A 7,538-nucleotide genomic window follows, 5' to 3' on the forward strand; every position below is an offset into this window, starting at 1 on the left:
GGGGACTACCTTTTCTCATGCATTTGTATCTCAGTAATAGCTAACCTTGATTTATATCTATGCGGCTTCCAATTTGCTCCTTCCCCAAGTAACTAGGCAGCATTAATTTGACATGGAAATCAGAGCTTGCAGATTGCTTATCATGGCCATCTTCCAAACTTTCTCTTCAGCAATATATTCCTGCATGCTCCATGTCACCATACTCCTGGTGCAGTGGTCTTTGGCCCTTTTTAAGCATAAGATCATTTCTTGAATTTAGGTGCAACCCTAACAAAATATAGAATGAACAGGTTAGTTTGAGTGGCAAATGAAATCTAAAACCAAGTATATATAATTATTCTTTTTGACCTTTACTCACCATGTCTCAGTGTGACCCTGTGACTGCATATTGTCTGCCAATGCCTTGAAGTCTGGGTTAAGGTTTGAGATTTTGAATCATACAGAGTCGATTAAATGCGTTTCTCTGAGATGTGCAAGATACTTGAAGATCTTCATTTGGGAGAATGCTGAGTCACAGAGGTATGTGGAACCAATGTAAGCTTTCAGTTTAAAAGTACAGGATTATAGAATTGGGTATTTGCCTGTTTACTTAACGTTATTCCTTGATTGGACTTTCAGCTTAATATCATTTTGCATAATAATTGTCTTTTATTAACTTCACTGCTTTGTAAATCAAACAAATGATGAACTTTGGCAGCCAACTCACACAAGTCTGCTTGAAGAAATAGATTTGAGATAAATATGATGATATTTTTCCATCATATTGAATTCCTAAAATCACATGTTAAGTTGCTCTGCTAACTTGTTGAGGTGTGCACAGATGTTTTCTTTCTTGATTATTTTTGTACTATTTTCTCTAGACTTTGTAAGGGTTGCATTGTTTTATTTTTTAAGTCAGAGAACTACCAAATTGAATGCTTTATTCTGAAGAAGGGTCATTGGACTTGAAAAATTAACTCTGCTTTCTCTCCGCAGATGCTTCCAGATGTGTTGAGTTTTTCCAACTATTTCTATTTTTATTGTTGAATGCATTCACAGCACAGATTGCAACATGCTAAGTCTCAGTTTTTTCCCCTGCAGCCCACACTTCAGTTTGTTCGGTTTTGACATAATATCTATAAGGATCCCAAAGTTGAGCAATCACATGTTGTCTGACAGTTCAATATAAACTTTATTCCTCAAATTGGAAAAAAGTGATGATTTCTATTTCACCACATCACATGAGCATGGAGAATTAGTTCACCATAGGCAGCATCAACTTCATTTTGTAAGGATTTAAACAAATGATGCTGAAGGGCTTTTAGCTAATCAAGTTTACAATCTTAACAACAACTTTCATACATAAGAAAAGTCCATAACTTTACTGCTAATGCTTACTGGTGTATTTTGCGGTTGTAATAGACAAAAGTGGGAAAATCAGGATCATTCCTGCAAAAGGCAACAAAAAAGCCCACATTTGCACCAAACATAGCTAATGCAACAGTAGCTGAGATGGAAACCACTTCCTTGATTAAACTTTTCACACAAGCACATACCTTTTAAATTTGTTGTAGAAATGATCACCCCTTGTTCTCTCTTTCAGGAGAAAAATGGTAAAGAGATCCACCCGAATTGTTACGACCTTAAAAAAATGCAAAATAAAATCAGCTGAGCTGAGCCAATTATCAACTACCAGTGAGAAGCATTCACAGTCCTTCACGTCCTGCTCTGGTTGCTGAAAGATGTCTTTGGACAAAGATTGCATTCATCTCACTACTGCGGAAGCACCAAATGATTTGCTCTGAATTACGATTACTATTTCTTCTTTGTTCTTAAAACCTTTGAAGAGTCAATGGCCACAGTCTTTGCTTCTTTAATCACATCACCCATTGGTGAATGTTTTATTTCTGTTTTACCAGAAGTCGGCAGTACAGTTTTTATCTTTCATTGTTAGTTTTAAACAAAAACTGACTGTGGAGTTTTCAAAACATCCAGCAGCACATTAACTTAAAATAAAAACAAAAAAGTGCTTGAGAAATTCAACAGGTCTGGCAGCATCTGTGGAGACAAAAACAGAGTTGGTGTTTCAAGTCCAGTTTGATTTCTTTGAAGAAGGAGATGTGGAATTCATGCAATGACATTGAGATCTATGTGTGTGTGGGAAGGGAAGGTGGGGAAGCAATGATATCTACCATTAAAGATTCTATGATCGACAGTTTGATCATGATCCCTGTGTTGGAGACCATAGGCCTAGAACATTAGTCTATACAGGTCACCATGAACAAAGCACCACCTCATCAAATTCTCATGCCTGCTCTTAGACCAAGGCTCACAGCACTATAGCCCTTCAACATTTTGTTTTGGAGCTCAGGGACACCTATAACTTACATGTTTTTGTCAGATTCTTTTCTGTGCAGGAACACAGATGATGCATCTCATTCATTCACACAGGATGCACTTTGTGGCACTCAGCTTGCTTTCTCAGCATCCACTCACTTTGTGGTGACATGGCAGTTGCCGTCCTCTGTAAATGTCGTATTAATTTCTTATCCGCATTCTTCCGAGCCACTGTGTTACAGGCTGCCAGTCTCTGTGGCTTGCATTGCTTTTTAGCAAAGGTTGAAAGGCAGGCAATGTGTCACAGTAGGGAGCATTAAACTGGCAAGGAGATGGGCATGTTGGCATACAGCAATTGGTTATGTTAACCTCACACCTGTATCACATGTCACAGCTCATGCGACTAGATCACAGTCTTTATTCAACTAAATGACTATGTATGAACACCAAAGGGAAAGAGACTTAAAGGGGTCAAGAGGTACCAAGGCAGTCAGGGAATTCCAACAGTCACTTGAGAGGTCCATCCAATTCCAGCCAAGAGGTTGGCTATGGTCAGCATGGTGCTTGGTCCTACTAGAGTCTGGGGAACTGTGTCCTTGCAGCTATGGTACTGAGCCACGGTCACTTCAACAGCTCAAGCATAACTAGTCTGTGGGTTACAGTAGGGCTGGTGAGCTGATGCGGCGATGCCAGTTTAGGGGCCAGGCCATGTTCAGTTGGCAATGCTCAGTCGGTAATTATTCTTGGAGTAGGTCAATGTTGCTCCTGGATGTTTTTGAATTAATGGTTGAGGGCTTATCAAGGGCAATCTGCAGAGAAATTGTGAAGTTCAAGTCTTGGATGGGCTTCATTGGGCTGAGTCACAGAGGGAATGATTACAATGAAAAGGGAAAATTCTTGAAAGAAGAATGGGACTTCATAGAGATTGGAAATGGTTTGTGAGCTCAATGACTAAGAGATTGTCACAGGTCAAAGTCATTCAGACATTTGAAGAGTGTAGGGGAAGTTATATTTACACATGCTCCAGGGTTATTTTCAATGATGTTTCATCTATGCTGCAATGTGCCCTTAAATGTATTTCTTCTTCTCCCTCCCTCTGTATCTAAGTGCAGCCCCAGCATCTACAGACACGGTGGAGAAGATTGCATTGTTGTTGACCCTGTAAAACTGAAAAAACCTGGGTCATCCCTAAAGTCTAGTAGAGGGCCCAGTCCTGCTGAGAGTGGCCTACCCAGACCCAGGTTCAACCTTCATGGCTTCATCTACTGCAGGCTTTGACAACACCACTGGTGGGCGGTAGTTTGTCATTAGGCTCACCATCCCAATGGGTGTCAATTGGCACCATCTCTATCTCTCTGAAAGTTGGACTGAAGTCAACATCTCTCATCCTCTTCTCATCTTTCTATTGATGCTGAGCACCATGGCTAGAGCATTCTGTGTACAAATCCGGCAAATACCACATATGCAGGATCTAGGTCTCCACAGCAGTTGCTGAGCTGTCCATTGAGACAGCCAGATGCACACATTTTGGAGCTGAAATGATAACAATAATAGTCATGGACTTCTCTATCCTTTGATCTCAATTACTAACATCTCAGAGAGTCTTACTCGTATGCTGTGCTGCTTTGTGTATTTTGACCAAGTCATTAGTAGCCAAGGCCAGAGGATCATCTTCTGACTGGGGCTGAGCACGCATCTGATCTCTGGCAATTGTTGGTGGGCCAGCAACCTGGTGTGTTTCTAATTCAGTCATCACTTCAGGGACATATCCCCTGTGATGTGCCCAGCAGATTGTCCTCCTGAGTCCAATTTCAGTAAAAATCAAACCAGGGTGAAAGTCTTGGAGCTGGTGGAAGATGCAGGTGAAAGCATTGTTGTTGCATCCTCTGAGGGTATTGTGCCTCTTTCCTCAGAGTATTACTGAAGAAAGACCTATTTTCCACAAATTCTCATTGTGCACTCATCAAAATATTTCATAAAAATACCCAGTTCAAGGGGAAAAATAAAACTAGCATTTATAAAATGTGAAAGGTGAGTGCTGATTGGCTAGCAAATGGACTTCGATTGGTCGTGGCTTTGCCATGGAGAATGCACTTGTTGATGCTGATTGACATTTGACAGTCAGGATTTGTTTAAAATTTTCTGATTGGCTGGGACACTCTCCCGAGAATTGAACCAATGACTGGCTTGTCATCTAATTTGTTGAATTGAAACAGGTATAGTGCATATGGATAGAGTCATAGAGTCATACGGCGTGGAAACAGACCCTTCAGTCCAACCAGTCCATGCTGACCATGCTCCCAAAGTAAACTAGTTCCACTGCCTTCATTTGGCCCATATCCCTCCAACATTTCCTATTCATGTGCTTACCAAATGTCTTTTAAATGTTGTAACTGTACCTGCAACTGTCTCTTTCACCAGCACTTCATTTCATTCTCTATGTAAAAAATTACTCTCATGTCTTTTTTAATTCTTTCTCTTCTCACCTTAAAAATATGCCCCTACTTTTAAACTCCCCTGTGCCAAGGAAAAGACCTTTGCTCTTCACCTTTTCAATGCCCCTCATAACTTTATAAACCTCTATAGGGTCACCCATCAGCCTCACACTCCGGTGAAAAAGGTCCGAGCCTAGTTTTATAACTCAAACTCTCCATTCCTGGTAACATCATGGTAAATCTTTTCTGAACCCTGCCCAGTTTAATAATATCCTTCCTATAACAGGGTGACCAGAACTGCACACAGTACTCCAGGAGAGGCCACTCCAATGTCCTGTAAAATTTCAACATGACACCCCAACTCCAATACTCAAATGTCTGAGTAATGAAGGCAAGTGAGCTATGAGCCTTCTCGACCACTCTGTCTCCCTGTGATGCAAATTTCAAACAAATATGTACCTGAACCTCCAGGTGTTGAAGATGGTAGAACATTTCTGCAGCTGACCAGTGCGAGTGGAGTGACTGAATATTTGTTGTAGTGATGCTCATCAAATGAGTTGTTTTCTCCTGAGAGTATCAAGCTTTTGAGTGTTAATAGAGCTGTGTTCATCCAGGCAAGTGGGAAGCACTTCATTACATTCCTAACTTGAACCTTATAGATTGTGCACAGGCTCTGGGGAGTCAGCTCAGTTTCTGGTCAGTGTTAATCCCAAGGATGTTAATGCTGGGGAATTCAACAGTGGTAATATCAGTGAGTGTCAAGGGGTGATGGTATGATTCTCCTGTTGGGGATGATTATTGCCTGACACTTGTGGGGCATAAGTATCATTTGCAACTCGATGTTCTGGTGTCTGCAAGTAACAAGGCCCTGTGCATTCATATATTCTGCTCCTAGAACATGCAATTGCACCACACTGAGACCCTGAGTGGCAATCCTAAATTGGTTATCAGTCAAATTCCTCACACGTTTGGGATCATGTTCTTTCCAGTCAAATATTCAAGCAGTAAAATCAACAGAGTGGCTCTGGTTTAATTGTACATGTACAGACCATACAAAAATGATACAGATTCAGAGACTTTGGGCCACAGATGAAAGCCATTTGGGCCATCTGGGTCATGTCACCTCTCTGTAGAGCAATCTAGCCAAATTCATTCCCCGCTGTATTCCTGTAGCCCTGCAAATTTATTCCACAAAAAACATTTAAAACAATTTTCTTTTGAAATAATTGTCTTCATTTTCACACATCATTGGGAGAAAGTTCCAGGTTATTACTGTTATTGCTGTAGTTCTGGTGGAGCTGATCAGGTTCTAAAGGACATAGCAGCTAGACTGGGTCTGCAGCAGGTGGTGAGGGAACCAACATGAAGGAAAAACATACTTAACCTCATCCTTACCAATCTGCTGGTTGCAGATTGCAGATTGCAGATACTTCTGTCCGTGGTAGTATTGGTAAGAGTGGCCGCCACTAGGTCCATGTTTAGACTATGTCCTGCCTTCACATTGATTATAAACTCCATTGTGTTGTGTGGCACTATCACTGTGCTAAGTGGGACAGACTTCAAACAGATCTAGCAACTGAAGAATAGGCATCCATAAGGCACTGTTGGACATCAACAGCAGTAGAATTGTACTTGAGTACTATTTGCAACCTCATGGCCTGGCATACCTCTCACTCAAATATTACGATCAAGCCAGGGGATTGATCCTGGTTCTATAGAGAATGCAGGAGGGCATGCCAGGAACAGTACTAGGCGTAATTAAAAATAAGCTGTCAACCCAGTGAATCTACCAAACAGGACTACTTACATGCCTAGCTGCAGAAGCAGCAAGAGCTCAATCGAGCTAAGCAATTCCACAGCTAGTGGTTCAAATCTAAGCTCTGCAGTCCTGCCACATCCAGTTGTGAATGGTTGCGGACAATTAAACAATTCACTGGAGGAGGAGGCTCCACAAATATCCCCATCCTCGATGATGGAAGAGCCCAGCACATCAATGCAAAAGATAAGGCTGAAGCATTCGTAACAACCCTCAGCCAGAGGTGCAGAGTGGATGATCCATCATGGCCTCCTCCAGTGGTCCCCAGCATTACAGATACCAGTCTTCAGCCAACTCGATTCACTCCACGTGATATCAAGAAACGGTTGGAGACGCTAGATACTGTCAAGGCTACGGACCCTGACAACATTCCAGCAATAGTATTGAAAACTTGTGCTCCAGAATTTGCTGCTCCCCTAGCCAAGCTGTTCCAGTACAATGATAATACTAGTATCAACCCAAAAGTATGGAAAATTGCCCAAGTATGTCCTGTACACAAAAAGCAGGACAGTTGATTACTAGTCAGTCTACTCTTGATCATCAGTAAAATGATGGAAAATGCCACCAACACTGGCTTCAAGCAGCACCATCAGGCCTTCTATACAAAGGATGCTGTGAAACTAGGAACGGTTCAGAAGAGATTTATGAGGATGTTGCTGGGGTTGGAAGGTTTGTGCTACAGGGAGAGGTTGAATCGGCTGGGGATATTTTTCCCGGAATATCAGAGGCTGAGGGATGATCTTAGAACGGCTTATAAAATCATGAGAGTCATGGATGGGGTGAATAGCCAAGGTCATTTTCCCAGGGTAGCAAAGTCCAAAACTTAAGCAAAGGAGGAAAGATTTAAAAGGGATTTAGAGGCTACCTTTTCAGACAGAAGGTGGTACATGTATGGAATAAGCTGCTAGAGGAAGTGGTGGAGGCTGGTATGATTACAACATTTAAAAGGCATCTGGATGGGTTTATGATTA

The sequence above is a fragment of the Stegostoma tigrinum genome, chromosome 3 (assembly GCF_030684315.1).
Source record: "Stegostoma tigrinum isolate sSteTig4 chromosome 3, sSteTig4.hap1, whole genome shotgun sequence".
Classification (NCBI taxonomy): domain Eukaryota; kingdom Metazoa; phylum Chordata; class Chondrichthyes; order Orectolobiformes; family Stegostomatidae; genus Stegostoma; species Stegostoma tigrinum.